Source organism: Dasypus novemcinctus, chromosome 13 (genome assembly GCF_030445035.2).
Source record: "Dasypus novemcinctus isolate mDasNov1 chromosome 13, mDasNov1.1.hap2, whole genome shotgun sequence".
NCBI classification, from domain to species: Eukaryota; Metazoa; Chordata; class Mammalia; order Cingulata; family Dasypodidae; genus Dasypus; species Dasypus novemcinctus.
Window position 1 is genome coordinate 105,143,591 of NC_080685.1, and position 23,051 is coordinate 105,166,641.

The 23,051-nt window shown below is 41.4% G+C and overlaps 1 pseudogene; it reads right to left on the bottom strand.

Moving 5' to 3' along the window:
• Positions 1-792: 792 nt before the first annotated feature.
• Positions 793-2,457, bottom strand: LOC101420536 (asparagine--tRNA ligase, cytoplasmic pseudogene; annotated as a pseudogene).
• Positions 2,458-23,051: the final 20,594 nt, after the last annotated feature.

Sequence of the window (23,051 nt, forward strand, 5' to 3'; positions counted from 1 at the left end):
ATCACATTCAAGAGACTGGATTCATTTGATCTCAATATCTACTGCTGGTTTATATCATATCATATCAAATTTTCATATCATATTTTTTTTTGCATCTTTTTTGTCTTTATTTTTTTAATATCACATTAAAAAATATGAGGTCCCCATATACCCCCATCCCCCTCACCCCACTCCTCCCCCCATAACAACAATCTCCTCCATCATCATGAGACATTCATTGCATTTGGTGAATACATCTCTGAGCACTGCTGCACCTCATGGTCAATGGTCCACATCATAGCCCACACTCTCCCACAGTCCACCCAGTGGGCCATGGGAGGACATACAGTGTCTGGTAACTGTCCCTGCAGCACCATATCATATTGTCCATTTTTATTTAGCTCACTGTTAGAATAAAAGGATATAAATTTTATATTAGAATAAAAGGATATAGAATAAAAGGATATAAGTTCCAGTTACACTGAAAAGGGCAGAAAAATTAAGTTACTGGGATGCCTTAGAACATAATTAAAAGCTATTTAATTAAAAACACGGTGCATTTGGATACGAAAATGCTGAAATGAACCCATAACTGTAGGGTTACATACAACAAAATTTGTAATGGATTTTGTTTTCTTAAAATGACAACATCAATGTCATTTGATGTTCAAGTAATTTGGAACTTTTTATGGTAGCGGGAATAGAGAACAGAAAGAGAAAACAAAGTTACACCCCAGTGGAACAAAAAGGAAGATATTGGCTTTTTTCTTTTTTATTTAAAGAGGCTGTTCTTTTCGTGAACGATATTCTTTCCTAATACTTCAGCAGGACTTGGTTATGACTTGCAGTACTGGAAAATTGAGAATATAAGCATACATCTCGGATGTGGTACCTATTCAGAATTCAAGTCAAGGATGGTTCCAAGCCCAAGCCATGTCCCCCATGAGGTCATGTTCCATATTTCCTCTGATCTGTAATAGAGTGGGGTCAATCCCTTCCCTTTTATAACCTGCCAGCATTTCCTTACTATCCCAGATACACATTGAGCCTTCCACAATCTCCCCAACATTAGGCATCAATGTATCAACAGATTCAGTAAGGTGGGAATCCTAAGGACATGGCTGCATATGGAAAGATTTGATCTCTACAGGAAATCAACACAGGAAGATTGGCTCATTAATGGTGCCTGTCATCATTCATTCAGGACCTGCTGGGATATCATCTCCAAATTCATAGAAAGTTCCGTCTTCTTCCTTTATATTGTGTTCTTGTAGCCACACAATGGCATGTGTATAGTTCATCCGTTTGAAAGGCCATTTGGGGGTCTTTAGGCTCAGATCGAGGTCACAGACTAAGCTTGCTACAGGTGATTCCAAGACTCTATCTACCATGTCACAAGCCAAGTCTTCTAGTAGGTTCAGAAGCTCCTTAAAGGTGAGGAAAGGACACTCTGCTTCAAGGTGCACATCCTAAATTGTTCTGCAGAACTGGGTAAAACAGCACATTGCCCAGAGCTGGGATGCAGGTCTCCAGGTACAACTGAGAGGACAGAGTCAAAAACGCCTCTTCCTCAAAATAGTCATGTTTGAAGAGTGTAGCATCACCTTCCACCTGTATTTGGACCAATGAGGAAGGAGTGACTTCACAGTATCCCCTATCAAAGAAGTGATCTCGAAAGCACCTGGTGACTAAGGACCATGCTTTTAAGATTTTAGACATGTTTTCTCCTCAGATCATCATGTGTCTATGGTTAAACGGGACCATCAACATCAGACTCTTCATTGATCATGTTATCAGCATCTCTGGCAGAGGCCAACCCAGTTCGTTCCCAGAAGTCACAATTCAGCTCATGGTCCCTGATACCTACTTGCCCTCTGGCATAAGATTGAGCATTCCGTACACAGCAACACTCTCAGTGGACAGGACCACCCCAATGTAATACTTACACAGCTCATCTGACAACACTCACCGCAGATAACCCCACACCATCCTGCAACACCGAAACTATTAAAATCTTTCTTTTCCTACATAGTCTGTGGACCCAGCCGAACACCCATGCTCTTTGGCCTCTGTGGGCTTCTAACACATGAACTTTCACATATTTTTTGCTCTGGAAGTCTTGGATAGTTTTTAATGATAATTTGCTTTGCATCTTCCAGGTTATTTTCTCTTCGCAAATTGTCTTCTGGGACAATTTTTCTTTTCTTGGGATTCACTCTTCATATGTTCCCTATGCCACATTTTAAAAATGTTCTTCATCTGTGATTTAGAAATAACATCCCACCTCTCATTTTCGTTTTGTGAATCTACAAAAATGGCAGGAAATGGTTCTTTGCCTACTGTCATCAGAGCCTTTAGACCTGTCTTTAAAGGTCCCTCCTTGGTTCCATCACCAGTAGCATCGTTTCCTTCTAGATCAGACACATATAGCTGTCCTAGGAACATCCCTGCTGTCATCCCGGTCACCTCTAAGGACATTGTCTTCAACACCTCCACCGACTTGCTACTCCAGTGTTTACCTGTGGCTTTCTGGACTCAGGGGTTGCATCATGTGGGAGACTTTAAAATTATGCTGGGAGATTAGATCTTCATCTTTGACTCAGTGGACATTTTTAGTAATGACCCGAGTTACCTTACAAAAAGGGTGCTATCAACTTTGCAGATTATGGAAAGTTGGGTAGTAGAGTAATTATTGGTTCACTGAAGCTTAAAACCATAGTTTCAACCCATGTTAATGATGGACTAAACAATATAAAAAGGAAACATTATACAATCTTATATTTGATACTCAAAATTAACGTACATATAAAAAATGGTGCTGTGGAGTGGGGTGGCAATTGTCAGCAATAAAATAGGAGAGGTCCTGGAGGAGTTTTAGAAGATTGCTAGCTAAATATGCATCAACAAGTAAGATGGTTTATAAAAATTTTAATGTGCTTTCAGGTTGTAGTGATAGATACACAGTATCTAGATCTAGGGAGGTGGGCATTCTCTTTGGCCTGCACAGGTCAGATCTCACTTTTTACATTTTATCCATTTTATCCAGTATTTTCTGTAGATATGGACTAATTAGAGGTAACTGGGGCCTGCGACCAAGATGGTGAGTGGCAAGTAGACTTTAAAATATACCACAAATAATAGTGGTAATAGTCTTGTGGTATTATCTCATAGTCTATAACAAATGTTCCACAATGGTGTGATGTATTGGTGAAGGGGTGTTGTATGGGAATTCTACATATGTGCTTGACTGTTTAGTAAGTTCACAGCTTCTGCAATAAAAATGTAATTTAAAAAATTAAATTAAATTAAAAAACAAAACAATCAAAATAACGACCCACAAATAATTGATATACTGGGAATTTTTAATCTATTGAAGAGAAGAATCAAGAGAGAGTATAGCAACTCTACTTCAATATTTGGAAAGAAAACTTGGACTTAATTTCTGTAATTCCAGGAAAGTAGATGTGGTCCAGGGTTTGATTTCCTGGGCCTCCTGGTGAAGGCAAGCTGGCCCTCATGGCAAGCTGGCCGATATGGCAAGCTGGCCTGAGCAGAGAGTTGGTGCAGCAAGATGAAGCAACAAAAAGAGACACAGAGGAGAGACGATAAGAGATGCAGCCGGCCAGGGATCTGAGGTGGCGCAAGAGACTGAGCACCTCTCTCCCACTCTGGAAGGTTCCTGGAGCTGCCTAAAAAGAAGATGAGCAGACATGGAAGAATGCATAGTGAATGGACACAGAGAGCAGACAATGGGGGAGAGGGGCGGTGAATAAATAAATAAAGCTTTTAAAAAAATTCTCTAATTCCATATGCTAGAATTAGGCCCAATAATTCCACAAAATTTTTTGGGGAAAGATTTATTGAATGCTATCTCTGTGTCAGACAGCATGCTAAGCACCAAGGAAACCAAGGTGACTAAGACAGGCTTCTGTCCTGAATGAGCTGATGGTCTACTGAGATAGACATGCAGGCAGCCTTCCCAGCATGCTATGTGGTGCCCTAGATGATTAATGCACTATGAGGAAAAAGGAAGGAGCAATTAAATTTGCCTGATGGTGTCTGTAATTTTTTGGTCAATGTTATATATCACACAATTTAAACATTCAAATAGTTCTTCATGGTCTGTAAAACTTTAAGAAATCACCATTTTCTAGCTCGTGTCCCACATTTCTCCTTCCCCAGAGATAACCGCTGTCGCCTCTTTTGGCTGATCATTGAATTATTTACAACCATTGCACTACTAATTCTCAATTTTTCAATTTTAGGCTTTATCTATTGATTTCCACTTAGGGAAGATGAGGTTTTTGTTCTATTTCCCCTCATAGTAGATGTGTACCCTTTCTTCTTCCATTCTCGCAACAGGATTATGTGGTATTTTTTATTGAAGTGAATATTCTGTATTATCAGGACTATGGAAACAGTATTCATAACTGAATCATGTAAGATAAAATTAGGTTTCCTTTCCCTTACAACCTTTTGTTTTCCCTAGAGTTAATATTTTTCTCATTTTTAAATGTACTTCACGAGTGCTAATCAGTAATTTCATTCCCAATACTTCAGCAATTGTCTAAATTTCTTAAGACATTCAGAGCCCTTTAATTTCATCTTCCAGAATTTGTTCTAGAGTCTTCTGAGCTGTTTCAACTAGGTGGCCTTTGCCAGGTGCCTGCAGCACAGCTGCATCCTGCTGCATCCTGACTCCTTGCACAGTTTTTTTTTTTCCTTTTTTTATAACATACATAGATCACACAAAATGCTACATTAAAAAATATAAGAAGTTCCCAAATATCCCACTCCCTAGGCCCCCCACTTCTTCCACATCAACAACTCTTTCATCAGTGTGACACATTCATTGCATTTGATAAATACATTTTGGAGCACTGCTACACAGCGTGGATTATAGTTTACATTGTAGTTTATACTCTCCCCCAGTCCATTCAGTAGGTTATAGCAGGATATATAATGTTCTGCATCTTTTTTTTTTAAAGATTTGTTTTTTTAATTTATTTCTCTCCCCTCCCCCCCCCCCAAGTTGTCTGTTCTCTGTGACCATTCACTGTGTGTTCTTCTGTGTACACTTATATTCTTGTCAGCAGCACCAGGAATCTGTGTCTCTTTTTCATTCTGTCATCTTGCTGTGTCAGCTCTCCGTGTGTGCAGAGCCAGTCCCGGGCAGGCTGCACTTTTTTTTGTGCTGGGCGACTCTCCTTACGGGACTCACTTCTTGCGTGTGGGGCTCCCCTATGTGGGGGACACCCCTGTGTGGCACGGCACTCCTTGTATGCATCAGCACTGCACATGGGTCTGGAGGCCTTGGGTTTGAACCCTGGACCTCCCATGTGGTAGGTGGATGCTCTATCTGTTGAGGCAAATCTGCTTCCCTGCACTGTCCTCTTGATATTGCCTTGGCTTTTCTCCTCTCCTGGAGCTCATATTGCCTGGAGTCTATGCCTTTCCCTCTCTTAGTTAACTGTTTCTGGGGAGAGGAACACATGCTCTGATAGCTTTCTATGAAAGGGTAGCTGGGAGGTAAATTTTTAGGACAATGTAGGTCTGAGAATATCTTTATTCTACCTTCAAATTTGGTTGATAATTTATCCAGTCTAGGCTTCTAGGTTGGAAATCATTTTCCTACAGAATTTTGAAGACATTGCTCTTTTGCCTTCCATCTCCTAGGGCCACTGAGAAATCTAAAGTCTTTCTGATTCCTGGTTCTTTGTATGTGACCTAGTTGTTTTTTCATTTTGGAAACTTTTAGAATTTCCTCTTTGCTGAAATTTCACAATGATATGCCTTGATATGGGCTTTCGTGGTAATTATTTTGCTGGGTACTTGGTAGGATATTTCAATCTTGTCCTTCCATTGTGAGAATTTTTCTTAAATAATTCTATTGATACTTTACTTCTTTCCATTTCTTTACTCTTTTTGGAATACTTGTTTTCTGGATTTTGGATCACTCATCCTCATCCTCTTACTTTAATTTCTTTCTCTTGAATTTTCCATTTTGTCCTTTTGCTCACTTTTAAAAGCTTTTTTCATTTTATCTTCAAACTTCCTAGTAGATTTTTAAAATTCTTCATATCTGCAGTGGTATTTTTTAATTCAAAAAGCTTTTTTTAATGCTCTCTTTCTTTTTTTAAAGTAATTTATGATTCTTATTACAAGGTTGCATTTATCTTTTATCTCTCTGATAATATCAATGAAGGTTTTTGTTGTTGTTATTGGTTTCATTCTCCCCGAATAATCCTTGCCTCAGCTAAGTAGCTTTGGGTGATGTGCATGAAAAGAACTTTTCCCCCCCTTTTCTGTTCTATATATTTCACGTTGAAGGCTTTCCTCAGGAGTCTGGTATTTTTCGTATTTAAAAGTAGGGCATTCATAAACTGGTTTGAGTCTCTGAGCATATGAGTGGGGACTGTCAAGTCTAAGTTTCATTATAGAGCTATTTAGCTGGTTATTTTTGATGGAGAATCTCCATTGTCAACATCTTAATACGATTCTTTTTGGCAAAAAAAATTTTTTTTTCCCATAAAAGATTTCTCCAATGTCCTGCCAGTTAGTGTTCTGGGAGCCAAGAGGACACAGAGAGCTGGGGTTATTTGCTTTCAGGATGCATGGGATCACTTTTACAGTAAGACATTCACACTGTCATCGGTGCCTGCTGCTCCCTAAGACCCTGTGTATTATCCTTTCTAGACAATGAGCCAGGAAGGCACAGGTTGGCGAAGAGAGCTGGGGGATCCGTGAGCTGACCACTCTTAAAATCTAGTTTCAACTAATCCTGTTTATTTTACCCATCTCTCTTCACCCCCATTTCCGAAGGTACCTGCCATGAATAAATCTAAGCCTCTGTGGGATTATATAGGACAATTCAGGGTCGGTTTCTGGTTTTCCCTACTGCTGGCTCAGTACTACTTTTCCTTGTGTGTCCAAGTCATTTTCCATGAATCCATCTGCTTTCTCGCTTCCAAAATTTGTTTATTATTTTCTTCTCTCCTATTCCTCTTACCCTTGAGTTCTTCTTGCACATTCCAATACATATATTACTGTTGCCTTAGTATCTTTTCTAAAGGGATCAATTTTGTGTGTGTATTCAAGTCACCTTCTTTACCTGGAAGGATTTGAGATGTTTTTGGAGGAAGTGCCATTTGAGAAGGATGGGAAGTCATTTTTTCAAGCAGTGAAAGCAGTCAGGAAAAACAATGCAAGAAACAAAAGAGATGTGAAAATATTCATGGAGAACTCATGGAGTGAAAAATGCAGTTAAGACATTGGGTGCTTAGGGGTAGGCTGAGTTAGTGATCAGCAAGACTGGAAACAAAAGTAAGAGCAGACTATGAGGGAAAGTAAGGAGATCAAGATGATTCTTTAGTTTCTAGGTTGGAAAAATGGGTGGTCAGCATTTAACGAAACCTTTGGGGAACATAGTTTTGAAATAATTTAATTAACATGTATTCCATAATGGAATGCTTGGCTGAGGTACCTTTCCTGTAGGTGTTAACACTTCGGTGGACAGTGGTAGAGAAGAATGGAGAAGAGTCCTTACTCTTCTCTAGCGAAGTCCAAGAAGGAGAGAAGGACAAGGGGAGAGAGAAATAAAGAGAGGCAGAGAAAGAAGAAACACAAAGAAAAATCACTCGTAGCGATGACCTCATTGCTATGTTATAAAACCGGTCTTTAAATCTGTAAGAGTTATTTCTGTTCTATCTCAATAGGGAGAAACATGCTGAGTTCCTGGGGTCATTGACTAACATGTCTACCAGATGGGTCCTGGGGTTGATGGCGGGAGCAGATCATTCCATCTCAGGGTTTAAGATGCAACAATGCATTATTAAATCTGTTTGCAACACAACGTGCATGATGACATCATGTCCCTAGGTGTGTGTGACCTCACCAAAAATGTGTGCCCTGCTGTGCAGGAAAAAGTGGAACCCCAGATACAGATGAGTTAGGCAGAGTTATAGTGCTATTTAAATAGCTTTCCCAATATTTCTCTCTTCCCTCCCAAGCCCAACATTCTCTTTAAAAGAGAAAGAAAAAAAAATACTTTATGCAATTTTGCATCAAAAAGATGTAATAAAAAAGGCTGAGAAATAAGCATGTGAAATGAATGAAAACTGGAGGTAGCCTCAAGAAATTGTGATTTGTAGTCTGGTATCTCAGTCATGGTCTGTCAGGAAATAAAAACCACTGGATATTTAGAAGACTTGGGCATTTGTTACCCCAGTGAAAGAACAGCTAAGAAGCCAAATGGGACAGTGAGACAACCCAGAAATTGGCAAAGGTGGGAAGATGCTACCACTTCTAAGTTGGATGTGGGAATTATGGGAACACAATTAGGTGGATGGAGAAAATGTAACTGCTTCTGGAGATGCCAGGAGTCAGAGAGAGAAGTGCCATCACTTTTTCCCTCCCTTCCTTACATCTTCCAGGCTCCTAACAGTGTTTCTTTCTCAAGGAATGAGCCCAAGGGGAAGCCAGGTGACATGGGAGCCTACGAAACCTTGCCTGCAGGCGCCGTTCCCCAGCAAAGCAAAGCAGAGCAGAGAAAGGGCGAGGCATACATCTCAGGACCAAAAGAATCTGTTTGCTACTATAAAGGTAAAATCATTAATGTCTGCAAAAGCATCATGGGCCTAAGCATAGAGAGGAGATGATTCATCTAATCCAGATTGCGATATAGAAGAATTAAGAGCATTATATCTTCAGAGTCAGGAGTTTGAATTGGATTCTAGCAATGGGCCTACTCAGTATGGCTCCTCATCTTTTGACTAATGATAAAATTAAGCATGGACAAACATTATTTTGGCAGGAAAAATTAAAATTTGCATTTTACAGATGTGGTCTTTGTTCTTGATGCTGTTGTTAATAATACTGATATCTAATACTCATGCCTTTACTTATAACTCAACAACTCATTGCTAGGTAATCATTATTGTTTTCATAGTCAGTCCTGTTCCCAGACATTCCTAATGCAAGACTGAAGTAATTTCTTTAAATGTGATATTCAGCAGTTGACTGTTAAAGCAATGTTCTATTATTAACTAACATGTAATTAGTTCATTAAAAAATACCTCAACTGAATAGTGTGTAACTTAATACAATCTACCAAAGTGGAGAAATCCATAGTTCCTCACAAATGGGAGCAAAATTACAGTGCAGGGAAACTGGAAAGGTGAAGATGCCAGCTGGCAGGACACTAAGTGTTTCAGATTACTGTGTGTTTATGACCTCTATGTTCTAGAAAAAAAAAAATAATTAGATTATGCTATTTGAGAATCTTGGAATGCCATGGCTCTGTGCCAGGCTTATCAAAACCACACATCTGAAGTTTAATTAAACTGTTTTAAATTTCACCAGTATTTCTCAGTTTTTTAAAAAAGCAATAAATGTAGGAACTAATAAATAACAGTGAAAGAATGCTGAGATTCCCTCAGATGGCAGCTTTCAGTGTAAAATTATGGGCTGTTCCAAGTCTATTATACACTCCTTTCATTGAACATGAACATGATACGAAGCAGTACTCTTTGTTCAAGCATATTTGGAAAATAAACAGATGCATTGTGGGAAATATAATTGTAGAAACTTATCAGGTTGTTTTTGAAAATTCAATTCATTCTCCACTTAGCTTTTCTACCTCTCAGGCTGGAGAGAAAGAGGGGAAAGGCTTGAGAGTTCCAGCACAGGGAAAGGGAAGTTTTTCGTGAAGTTTGCTTCTTTTTCACTTGATGAGATTCTCTTATTGACTGGTCTTCTATCTAGTGTCTTTACAAGGGAGAAAAAGATATCAAATCTTACGAGCAGGCTTAAAGTTCTTCTGTTACTTGCTTTCCAAACATTTATAAATCCTTTTTAAATTTGGTTAGGAATTTTGGTCTCATTAGTTAAGGCCTGAAAATATGCAGGACAAGCATCTGTGTCTACACACCTTGGAGACAGCATGATCCTGCCACATGACCCTGCAATTCAAGTCTCAAAGGGGCGTGATTGTGTCACCAGATAAAAGGACTGTGACAGAATAAAACAACTGTCCAACTGCACTTAGGGAAGAATATTCTCTCAGAAAAAACCAACAAACGTGGCAGGACAAAAACAGATGCTACTCTGATACTTTTTATTTTACTTTTTTAGTTAGGCTAGCAATTTATTAGGGAACTGTGAGAAGAGAAATGGTAGAAAATAACAGATTATAGGTCCCAGGTAGAGAGGAAGGGGCTGAAAAGAGATAAAGAGGGCTGATTTACAGACTACAATTCCCCATTATAGATAACAAATCCCCAGGTTTACCTGCGTGCTGATCCTGGCAGGGGGAGGAAAAGGCAAGAACAGGGGAAAAACATGTCCAAAACATGGAAAGGCAAAAAAGAGAAAAGGGAAAAAGGGCGATACATTTTGATTAAGGTATTTTCATTCGTTCATTCAACAAATATTTAGTGAACCCCTAATTGGACCAGGCGCTGTTCCAGGCAGTGGGAGATTTGTGTAAACAAAGTGGACTAAGCTCTCTCTCCTATAGACCTTAGATTTCAGTGAGGGAGAGTCAATTTACAGACAAATACACAAACAGATGGTGATAAATGCTGAAGAAAAGTAAGGAGGAGCAGGTGTAGCTCAGTGGTTGAGCTTGTACTTGTATGTATGAGGTCCCAGGTTCAATCCCTGGTGCCTTCTAAAAAAAAGCATGAATAAAAGTAGGTTTCGAGACCCTATTTTAATATTTCTTTCCATATATAATATACAGGAGACCTTCTTCAAATGGGAACCCTATTGACCAGACAAGACATTGGATCTCAGTCCTTCTTGAAGATGAGGCACAGAAGCGTTTAACGTGAGGACCTTGCTTCTCTTTGCTCGTCTTTCTCTTTTTCTCTTGTTTTTCTTGGTATCTTCCCTACTTGTCCTCTTCTTCCTTCACTTCAATGACCAGACAAATGACTAAGGATACCAATCCATTAAATTTCTCCAGTGAATAGGAATAGGAAATCTGCCACTGTGGGACACTGTGCTACTTGCTGCAGGGAGTCAGGGATATATAAGGCGCAGTTTATAAGACATATAAGGCACAGTTTATAAGATATATAAGGCATAGATATATAAAGCACAGAATTTGTTGGCAAATAGATAAGTAGTTGTAAGAGACAACCAATTGTTAAGTGTCACATGAATAGAAGAGGTGACAAGTGCTTTGGGAAGTTCAAGGGATGCTAAGTTACCTTTTATGAACTAAATCAGGGAAGAATTCACAGAAAATGTAACTCTGGGATCTTGTTGGAACAGCAGCACAAAATCATGAAAGCTAAGAGAAGAGAGAATCTCAATAGGGAAAAGGTGCACAATATGTCTAGTGCTGTATGCAGAAATGTTGAGGAAGAAAGCCATTGAAAAGATTTGATCATCAGTCTTTGAGATGGTGTCTATGTACGAGAAAAAAATGCCCGACTGAAAATTAAAATTCAGTAGATCAGTTGCCTAAACACCAGTCCACATGTTTGGTTCACTTCACCACTGAATAAGCTGATTCAGTCATTCAATATATATTAATTTCTTACCTATGCAAAATAGAAAATGCCCTGCCATCATGGAACTTTACATTCTAGAGGAGATAGATTTTGAAAATAACAGGACATATAGAATATGTTAAAAGGCTATATGTGCTATGAAGGAAGAAAAAGCAAGTAATGGGGAATCAGGTCTCGGGTCTGAGGAGGTAACATGCCTGGCAAGTCTGAGGAAGAAGAAGTTCATATGGCTGGAGCATAGAGCAAGAGCGTGAGGAGTGGGAGACATGGCCCAAAGAAGCAGGGGTCAGCTCTTGTTGAGCTAAGTAGGCTGACATAAGGACCTTGACTTTCACTGTAAGTGCTAGAGGAGATGAATGGAGGGATTTACACAGCGAAATGATATGATCTACCATGTTTTAGTAGGATATCTCAAGCTGTGGTTCTGAGAGTAGATTGAAAATGTTTGTGCAGTTGTGGTATAGACAAAGTCTGAAGGTCATTGTTAATATTATATGCTAACATTGGGCATTGATATTTCATTCAGTGAAAGAAATCATCAAATAGCTGTTTATTGTCTCCAAGTCAACGATGAGATGATCTATCAGTCAGGGTTCCACCGGAAAAATAGAACCTTTGGACATGGCTAGGCAATTCCAAAACCCTTGGCAGGAGCTGATAATGCAGTCTATTGGTGGAGTTTCTTCCTCAGGGAAATCTTAGTTCTGTTCTTAAGGCCTTTCAACTTATTGGGTCAGGTCCATCCAGATTATCTAGAAGTCAGTCAGCTGAGTGTAAATGTTAATCACATCTGAAAAATACCTTCACAGCAACACCTCATTAGAGTTTGATTGAGTAACTCTGTACTGTAGCCTAGCCAAGTTGACACATAAAACTGACCATCAGAGATGACTAATCAATTTTTACTCAATAACAAATTGGCTTCTTTTTAACGGGCTCTTTTGAATGAATGCAGACAGCCTCAGACTTGGATTTCCTGTCGGACAAGTCATAGTCCGGTTCCAAATGACAAAATATTAATTAGCAGGACTGGACACAGTCTTGTTTGCTACCTCATTAGCACTGGGAGGCAGGCTCCTGCAGTTGGATCCCTCAGGTGCCAGGGGGGTAAATATCAGGCCGCAAATAGCAGCTGTCTAGATCTCACCTCCGACTTCGTTGCCACTCTAATCTTCAACACTTTAAGGTAAGAGGAGTGATGTTTCTGCACTGCTGTCCCTGATTTGTTATTCAAATACCTCTTCAAGAACAAAATAGTCCCTGTGTGGCCTTGTGTGGGTGATGGATAAGTTGAAGGCATGACTACTATCTAATTCATCCCATTGACCCCAGTGAACTCTGCCTGATAAATATTTGCAGAGTTACTGAATGCCAGAGCATACCTTGAGTTCATGCAACTCAGTAACATTTCCACTGGTAAAACTGCTACAACAAACTTTATCTTGGAGAACTCACAATAGGTGGTGAAGTTCCTCTGAACATAGGAAGCTGCTATTGGCCAAATTATGTGCTCTTGGAAAGGAACATTTCCTGTGTACTAAAAAAAAAAAAAAAAAAAAGGCCCAGCATGACTAATTTGGTAAGAATGCTCTCATCTTCTCCAGGAGAGGAAAGGGCTGCAAGCGAGCCTCCGAATCAGGTAGGGCTTTGCAACAATCCGTGGTCACAGACCTCGGTAGCCATGCGGGTCATTAGCTAACCACATGCATGTGGCACAAGGAATGGAACTACCCAGTGCTCCCAAACCACAGGCATCCATCTGCTGGATTAGAGGAAGTAGTCCCACAGGCCAGACAGAAAAGGGATGTGGTGATTTTTCAAATAGTTCTGATTTATGGTCACTAAGGTGCAGGCTCATGGTATGCAGAATAAATGAATAGTTTAGACTTCTCCTCATCTCCCCCTTCCGGAAACCCTGGCGGCTGCTGGTTTCTAGGAAGATCCCGAGAGTGTTGCCATCACAATCACCACGCCTGGTCTTTGTTCCTGTCTTCCAGCCACACATCCATGAAGTGATCCTTCAGGAACAGCCATAAAATCCCTGCCTTTGGTTCCCTGCCAAGCCAGGGTGTGATATTTTTTCCTGTTTAATTAAAAAGAGAAAAATCCTTGCCTATGTGCTCTCGCCAGCTATCTGAAAGTTCAAAAGGTAAAGAACACTTCCCTCCACAAATAAGCCGTGGAATGTGTTTGGAAATGGAGTTTTCCTCAGCAGTCGCTGTTTTTGAGTCCCTTACTCTACTGCTAAGGAAGGTAGAATGAGGAGTTCTTTTGGAAAGAAAGGATAAAAAAGAGCAACTGTATCATTGATATGAGGGGGGCTCTAGGAATTTTGGGCCATCTTTCACGCATTAATGTAGAGTAGTAACACACTCAGAGGGGAGGATCTGTCATCCCCCTCTTGACATGGAACTAGTTCATATTTCCTTTCAGAGAAAAAAATAAAATAAAATGAATTATTCCTCACTTTGGGGCCTTCTTAGGATGACCAATGATCATTTAGAAATCAGTCTGCCTCTAGCAAAAGATTATTTTGATAAAATTATAGTTTCCATTTATAATAATGCAAAGTGAATGCCAAATTCCCCAAGAGCTACCCACTAGGGACCAAGGCTCCTGTCCAAGGGCCTGTTCGGAAAATCTCTAACATATTGGCATTTGTGCTAGAATGCTGACTGAAAGTTGGCAATGACTCCATGGAAGAAAGGGCATTTGAACTGGGCCTTAACAGGCAAGTAGTCCTTGAATAATTGAGAAGGACACAGCCTAAGCGTCTGTTGCCTGCACATGCTCATCTTCTAATATGCTGGGGTAATTTTTCAGTGTTTTAAAATACTGGCTTGCATCTCCACCCTCCATGCCGTGGAAAGTCTAGTGCCCTCCTAAGTATACCTCAGAGGTCTTTGGGGGTTTATGTTTCTTTTGGTCACCATTTCCTACAATGTCTTACTTGCACTGAATTCTCACTTTCTTCTCCATGTCTCAGCTCTTCAAGCTATTACTTTTCATTCTGTCCTACATCACTCCTGTCCTCAGTTTCTCAAAACACCACTGTTAGGAGGTGGCTTGGAGTGCTCAGATTTTAAGATAACCAAGGAAGGTTGTAGCATGGCATAGAATAGGCAACATCTTACATTTATTTTAGATATCCCTCACTCAAGTTTTCTGTTCCTGTCAGCCACAGGAAGTGTCTTACAGATCTTCTCTTTTGGAGTGCCACTTGCCATTAATTGGAGGCCACAGCTATGGTAAGGCAAGGCTGATAGGATAAAAAAGATCCACATATGACTTGAAACGATTCAGTCATGTGCCCATGCTAACCACGGTAGGGACTGGAATGGAATCCCTACCCGGGCAGCCCCAACGTGCCCAAGTGCATTTCCTTTATTACAAACGGTGAGAAGATTGAGGTGGAAAACCGAGAATTCCTTTCTCATGCTTCCCCTTGTCTTCAAGGGACATCTTCCCTTGAGTTGATGGTTTTCCACATCCCAGCAGCCAACTCCTAGATTCCTGTCACATTTTTTACGGTAAAGCAACTTGGTTCCTCTTGGTTTAATGATCTCCTTCCAGACCAAACTTACTGACCTCCACTTTTGACACCCACAACAGCCTGTCAAGCTCTTTTTCTACACTGAGGAATTGGTTGCCTCTGAGATAAGTGCCCCCTCTTTCTCCACTGCAGTTCCTGAGCATTTATTTCAGCGTGTGTGGAACCAGTGTGCTCACGTGCAAGCACGGAAGCAGTAATTTTCCTTTCGGCTACATAAGGGGTTGAGAGTAGGTTGGGTCAAGAAGAGGACTATTCGCTGAACAGGAAACAATGAAACAAAGAAGTGCGGAGAGAAACGCATGGGGTAACTTCGGGGAAAAAAGACCAGTCTAGTTTGCCTGTTCATAAGTTCCATGAAAAGGCATGGGGCATTTGCAAGGTTTCTTTTTTTTTTTTTTTTTTTTTAAAGATTTATTTATTTATTTAATTCCCCCCCCTCCCCTGGTTGTCTGTTCTTGGTGTCTATTTGCTGCGTCTTGTTTCTTTGTCCGCTTCTGTTGTCATCAGCGGCACGGGAAGTGTGGGCGGCGCCATTCCTGGGCAGGCTGCTCCCTCCTTCGCACTGGGCGGCTCTCCTTATGGGTGTACTCCTTGCGTGTGGGGCTCCCCCACGCGGGGGACACCCCTGCGTGGCAGGGCACTCCTTGCGCGCATCAGCGCTGCGCATGGCCAGCTCCACACGGGTCAAGGAGGCCCGGGGTTTGAACCGCGGACCTCCCATATGGTAGACGGTCGCCCTAACCACTGGGCCAAAGTCCGTTTCCCTGCAAGGTTTCTTACCAGTTGTAAATAACAGATCCCAAAGCAAGCCAGTAGAGGCTAAAAAGGAAAATTATATGAAAGATCATAGAGGTAGTTCTAGTTCCAAATTTGACTGGGTCCAGGGATTCAGATTCAGCGTGTAGTGAAGTCTTTGTCTCTCTAAACTACTCAGCCTCTGTCTTCACAGACAGACCTTCTACAGGGCTCTGACATCTCTAGGCCATAAATTATCTGTAACAAAACGATTCAACGGATGTTTCCTTTGGGTCACCAAGGTAAAATAAAGGTGACATTCCAAAGCCAGATCATTCTATACAGAATTTACAAAGTAAAGGACAGAGACCAGGGCTACTACTATTGGATTCTCCTTACAGAACAATAATTTTTAAAAAGTTTGGTGAGTGGAGAGGCTACATTTCTGAAGGTGGAGAGGGAAAGGATATTTTTTAGGGATTTCATGACTCAGACAGGAAAAAAAAAAAAAACCCTCTCTCTTCCAGAACCCAAACAATCCCTGAAAAAGACTCCCGCTGGCTCTCCGTGAGCCAGGGTCTCCCGCCCGTGCCAAACTTGTGACAAGGGAGCCCCATGTTATTAGCAGCCCCACCTGGGACGCCTGGAAAAGCAAGGGGCAGATTCCAAGGGGAGGAGCTGGCAGCATCTCTGAGAGGAGATGCCAGCATGTGCAGTCTCAAGGATTGTCAGTAGAGTTCCTCCTATGAAAAGGAAGGCTGAAGATGAACACAGAGCCTCAGATCCCACGGGGCATGGTGGGCAGTCCATGGGGCCTTGTGGAAGTAGAGCGTCAGAAGCCCAGCAACGCGGAGCACTGCGGGCGGGGCTTCACTGTAACTTTCTCACTCTGTGTCCTCCACATCAGCATCTATATCCCACTTTCTCTAGTCTTGTAATGAGCGCATGCTACCCTCCCTAACAGACCCGCCAGACAAGGCAATGGGCTGGAATCACAGCCATCCCTATGATTCAACCCAAATCCTTTGTTTCTCCTCGAGGTTGCCTTGGTGGAACCATTCAAGGTCAGCAGGTAGGTGTGAAGATGGTAATACTTCCACAGAGGAATTAAGAAGAATAAATGGAAGCACTTAATTGGCACTTAAAGGGCACTTCATCTTTCACATGCCTTGAGGTTTGCATATTTAGCCTATATGTATTTGACCACCTGACTATATTATAGGCACATGATAGAGTCTGGGAGCATGAAAGTATTTGGAATAACATCTACAAATTAGTCTCCCTCACCAGAATGTAAATTCCTCGACAGCAGGGACTTGTTTGCCTTGTTCATCACTGTGTCTCCAGTACCTGGAAAAAAGCCCTGGTATATAGTAGGAGCTCAATAAATATTACTTGATTGGACAAATCAGCATATTCACTGCCCTAGACTGAGACCAGTTCTACTACTCCTGGATTCTCCTTACAGAATGATAATTTTTTGACAGTTTGGGGAAGAAAGACATGTAAGCACAGTACAGGGTGGTATGTTCAGTGAAACAGGAAATCATAAACTATATAGCAGCACACAGAGGGCAAGAGGGAGGAGTGGATAAGGCTTCCAAGAGACGATGCAAGGGGAAACATTAAAGGAGGCATATGGGCGTCGTTCGGCATGATATTGCAATGATGGATACAGGCAGTTAAATATTTTGTCAAAACCTAGAAAATTGTGCAGGGCGAAGCGTAAACATCATGTAAACTATAGCCCATGGTTAGTGGCAATGACTTAATATGTGTTCATCAATGGTAACGAACATTGCACACTAATGAAAGATGTTGTGAATGGGGAAAGTATGGGAGGAGAAGGGGTGGGGTACACGGGAATCCCCTATATTTTCGATGTGACATATATGTAATCTAAAGCTCCTTTAAAAATAAAGAAAAAAATTATTTAAAAAATTAAAGTTGGACAGGAAGAAAAAAAGCACGAAGGAACCGAGTGTTGATCCTTCGTGCAGCTGTTCTTCTCCCCGACATTTTTCCTTCCTGATGCGGTTTCTCCTCTTCTGATGGGAAGGAAAAGGGGCAGAGCGTGGGCCCTCTGCGCCTGCTCTTGGCTGGGGTTTTCCTTCCTGTAGCTTTGCCAGTGGTCTGACTTCCAGGCTCTCAGCAGCAAGCCCAGGGCCCTGCAGCTCTGGGAACCTGGCAGAACCCGTCCAGTGCTAAGATCAAAGGTGGGGAAGGAGGCAGTGATCGCGGCGAAAGGCTCCCAGGCACGGACCGGAACTCCTCGAGCAAGCTGCGCTTGCAGGGCAGGGGCTGGGAGCTCTTCCCGTGTGTGGACAATTCCCGTGTGTGGGTTAAAATAGGATTAGGCCTAAACATGTAAACACTGAATTCCCAGGTTAATGGTGAGGCAACGTTCTGTTAGGTTGAGGCCAGATGATAGCTGATTGTGCTGTTGCTTGTTGTTGGAACCTGGACCAAAAATGGACTCCTTTTAGAAATTCCTCCATCAGCCCGAGATAGAGCAGGAGGCACCAACGAGAAGCCTTTCCAATGTTGCTAGAGAGTTTCAACGAGACGTTTCTTAGCACTCCCTGGGAAGACCACAAGCAGCAACGAATGGCTCTTGAGGGAGCCCCAGAAAAACGCCACCCAGTAAAGCTGGGGAGTGTGGGGTGTTCTTCTCAAGCGCCCGGGCAGCACAGGCCTGACCTGAGCGTGCTTTTCCTCACATCCCAATGGCGAGAAAAAGCAGCAGGCAGGAAAACATACAGGAAAAATAACACCCCCTTGTTGAAATCACATCCAAGCGTGGCCAGGGCCCGACTTCATCCTTCCTGGATCTGGTCCGCTGCCGTGGATGCCCACCAGGAGGGCTTCTTTTTCCAGGGCAATAAATGCTTGATTCTTCAGGGAACAGAAGCACTGCTCCTGTGCTAGCTCTCCAGGATCTCCAAAAGGTTTGCGTGTAAATGGAAACCGAAGCCCAGAAGGGAACATAATTCCACCCCCAGTCTAAGGATGTCGAGCCTTACCACGCCCTCCCATGGGGAGAGTGAGCTGTGCCAAGCTCCTGGGACTCAAAGGGCGCCTGGAAGCTGCCCATAATAGAGATGCCCTCCTGCTCTGTTCAGCCACCGTGAACCTGACAGCGTGTCAGTGCAAACGCAAATGCGGCGTCGAGATGAGGGCCTAAAATAATACAAGAAGGAAAGTTGCTGCAGGAAGTCATAAGAGCAATGCTCGTCATGATATTAATATGCAGCATCTGCGCTCCCAGAGATCAGGCCAATGAGCACAGTAAGTGCTGCTGAGGTCCTCGGCCCAAGGGAATCTCAATTCTGGGGTGATACAAAGAACAACAACCCCAAAAGTGAACTTAGTTCTCTAAGTTTGAAACGGAGTCTATTTTGCAAAACCCTTGGAATTGGGCCAAAGGTAACTAACTAGTTCATATGAAAAGGTGAGATGTTTTCCTATTTGATAAAAGTATACAGTAGACCCACTACAATTAATGTAAATATGGCAAAGCCTTAGAAAGGAAAATGCTTGTAGCTGCCTACATTACTCCCAGACCCTCTGGGAAATTCCCACCCAAATCTTTTCTCCTGTGACCCGGTTCTCATGGCTAATGTGTCTCCCAGCCTCTCCAGTTCTGTAGATGGGATAATGGGAAAAACAGGAGCCTGGAGAACAGAAATCTAGTCACCCTTTCCTCTCTGCTGATTAACTGGTGACAGGTTATTTGGGCTCTTTAACCTCAGTTACCTTATGGGAATAATAATATTTTACTTGTCCAAAGGCTGGTGGCTAGACAAGATGAATGATATAGTTCAACTTTATATATACTTTAATTTATTTTAAAATAGTGCCACAAATAAACTAAATCTCTATGCTATGGATGTAGATCTTATATACAAAATAAGAACGAAACAAATATATGTAGCTCATGTAATTTTGGTTAGGTCTACTATTCACATTTAAGCAATTCGATGTTTTTCTTAGTTTAGGGTGAGGGCTTTTGACTATCAGATGATTGCTTGAGCTTTCATACAGGTGGAAGGTCCACGATCCTATTATGTTTTTTCAGAAAAATTTGAAATAATAGTGAATAAATGGACAAAAGGTCAGGTCGATCACAGAAGTGTCTCTTAGAGCCACCCCTTCCTTTTCATTTTCATAGCAACCGAATTACTTTAAGCCTTTAGTACTTCTTGCCCCTTATCAGTCTCCCTGTATTTAGGATCATCTCTCTCCAATTCATTTGATACTTTTACCACTTTTTTTTCTGATCACAGATATAATTATTTCCGTCTGTGCTTAAAATTGGGTCCATGCTCCTTCGTATAAGCCTTTCACAGAGTAACTTCCACTGGACTTTCTCATCTCACCTCCTGCCACTCCTCAATGTGAGTCCTATGACTGGCTTCAGGGGTACTGGAGAGCCCACCAGCCTCCTTGGACCTTCATTCTGCAAGGGAAGTCATGCCACTGCCTCTCTGTAGAATTCCCTCCTGTTTTAGTTTTCTATTCCTATATAGCAAAATAGCAAAACTCAGTGGCTGAGAACAACTTATTTATTATCTCATGTATAAGAGGTCCAGGGAGATCTTGATCCTCAGGATATCACAAGGCTGAAGGCAAAGTGTCAACCAGTCCATCCTCATCTGGGGGAGAGACCAGGGAAGCAGCGGCGTCCAAGCTCCGACAGGTTGTTGGAAGAATCGATATCCTTGTAGTGTAGGACACAGGTCCCAGGTATCTTGCCTGGGACTGCACTCAGTCCCCGGTGTTTGTGCTCTAGTCCTCGTGATGTGGCTTCCTGTGTACTCTATGACGCTTGCTTCCAACCTCCTTGACTTCAGAAAGGGCCTAGTCCCTTTCAAAGGATCACCTGATTAGAGCAACTCACCTGAATTACCTTCCTTTTGACGGACTCAGCTGATTCGGGACCTTGATCACACCCGAAAAAAATTCCTTTTGCGTTATAATTGCAGGAGTGATAGTGTACTCACGGATTGTGCCCACACTCAGTGGAGGAGAATTACACAAGGGCAAGGATCACTGGCATCACCCTCAATTTCTAACATACCTTCTTTGCTGGCAAACTACTCAACTACTCTTCGTCAACCAGGATTTGGCTCAAATGTGCTCCTCCTTCAAGCAGTCTTGACTTCCTCAAGCTGAGGTACTATCCCTGTGCTCACGGTGGGATCCATTCACACCAATAGGATTGTACTATCACATCCTCTTATATTTAGCTGTGTATGTTTCTGTCTGCATTTAGAGGTAAGAAACTGCAGTATTCTGAAATTCTTAGTTTCTACTGACATCCTGCAGATTCCATGTTTGTTAATGTATTCCGCATGTTAAAACCTCTTTCTAAAAACACTGTTTGTATTAATAGTTCTTGAAAGGGAGGTGTGTCAGCTTGTCTAGTAGGGGATATTTTCCCAGGTAAGAATAGAGGCTTAATGCCAAGAGAAGCATGAATCCCCTCTATGTGGCATCCTACCCTTGGACAACCAGTAACTCGAGGTTTTCATGCCAATGGCATTGACACAAAGATTCAAAAGAAAATTTTGAACTGCTCTTCTCATTCATTATACATTCATATATGAAGGACTAGATTACATGAGAAAACATTCTCAGCAATTTTTTCTGAGTAATACACTGGTAGAAAGATGCTAAAGAATATGTATAATTTTTTTCTTTCAAATTTAGTAGTCACTTTGCATCTATTATCCAAATGAATAAGTCTGGTGGTGATCATAAACAGAATTAAAATAATTAAGCCAAAATATCACTGGAACCCACAGAAAAAAACTTGGTCATTGCAGATTGGTCATTAGTTATAAGTTTCTTTCTTTGTATTTTACCTTGGGAAATATTCTTCCATGCCTGAAGCAGAAGGAATTTACATTTCATATGCTTGGTTCTTTCTCCCCAAGAAATTAAGTCAGGTCTCATTCAGTCTTTCCGAGGTTAGTAAATCCAGATTTTTTGTGTGTGTGTCCCTTTCTCTCTGGGTGCACATAATAGAGATGAAAACCATGAGAGATTAGTATATGTTAACACAGACACCGATATTCATTCAAGATTTGGAGGTGGCAATGCACTTTTGCTTATTTAGCAAAGCAAAATATATCCTGCTTTGTCAATTCTTTAGAAAGAAAACTGGAACTTGAGTAGTTTTGGACTATAAGCTGAATTTCAGGATTCCTCATCTTGAGAAGAATGAGTATGGGAAATTATCCAGAACCACAGCTCTTCTCTGTGTTTCTCTGAAAGGAGACGCTGGAACTTACTTCCCCGTACTCTTTCATGCAGGACAGCATCACTCAGCAATGGCTCTGATTTCAGAGTCTCCAAGATAAATCCAGGAGAGGGGGAAACAGTTACTACTTGCCTTTAAGCCTGTTCGCAGAGAACTGGGTTGAAAGTTTTGCATCAAACGAATGCTGGAAATAAAGGCACCCGTAAGGATCTTGAACAAAGCATTCTGACCTGACACAAAGCTTATATCATTGGAATTAAGAAAGATCTGCCAGGGTTTCCAGTGTTCCAGGGAAGATGATTCCCACAGTTCTCCAAATGTTTTCAAGTATACAGGAAAAAAAAAGATGACACAAGCAGAACACCTCATGGACAATTTTTAAAAGATGGAATAAATTATGTTAGCTTCTGTTCCCTGATCAATACCTTCCCCAAGGAAAGGACAGATACTGACATTCTCCTAGTCAGCAGAGAAGGTTTAAAAAATATTCTGGAAAATCAGCATTTGAGCCCTTGACTCTGCTTTTGTCGACACTTCCAATCACATCTGGTCTTGAACTGTAAAATCGTTGGCCTATTCCAGAGCATATTGCTCTGACAGCTGCATGCATTTTGCCCACAGAGTAACTTCTCTTCCAGAGATTTAGGAAACCAGAACAACAAACCTTTCATTGCTGGATCACTTAACCACAAAGAGAATTCTAATAAGTTTCCATGAAAAGCCCTTTTGGCCTAATATATTCAAAAGGAAGAGGCATTTATGTGATAGTGTTAGCAAGAGCATACTTTAAGGAGTGGGGAGATCTTGATTTAAATTCTATATCTATCTTTGAGCCTCAGTTATCCAAAAGGGAGTAAACCATCATCCATTACACTGGAAAAAAAATATTGTAGGGATTAAGATAAAGTACAGCTATCTTGGAAGCATTTCTTAAATTTATAATTATGCAAGCTACACTATGACAACATCAAACTGATCCTCTAATCCAGAACAACTTGTG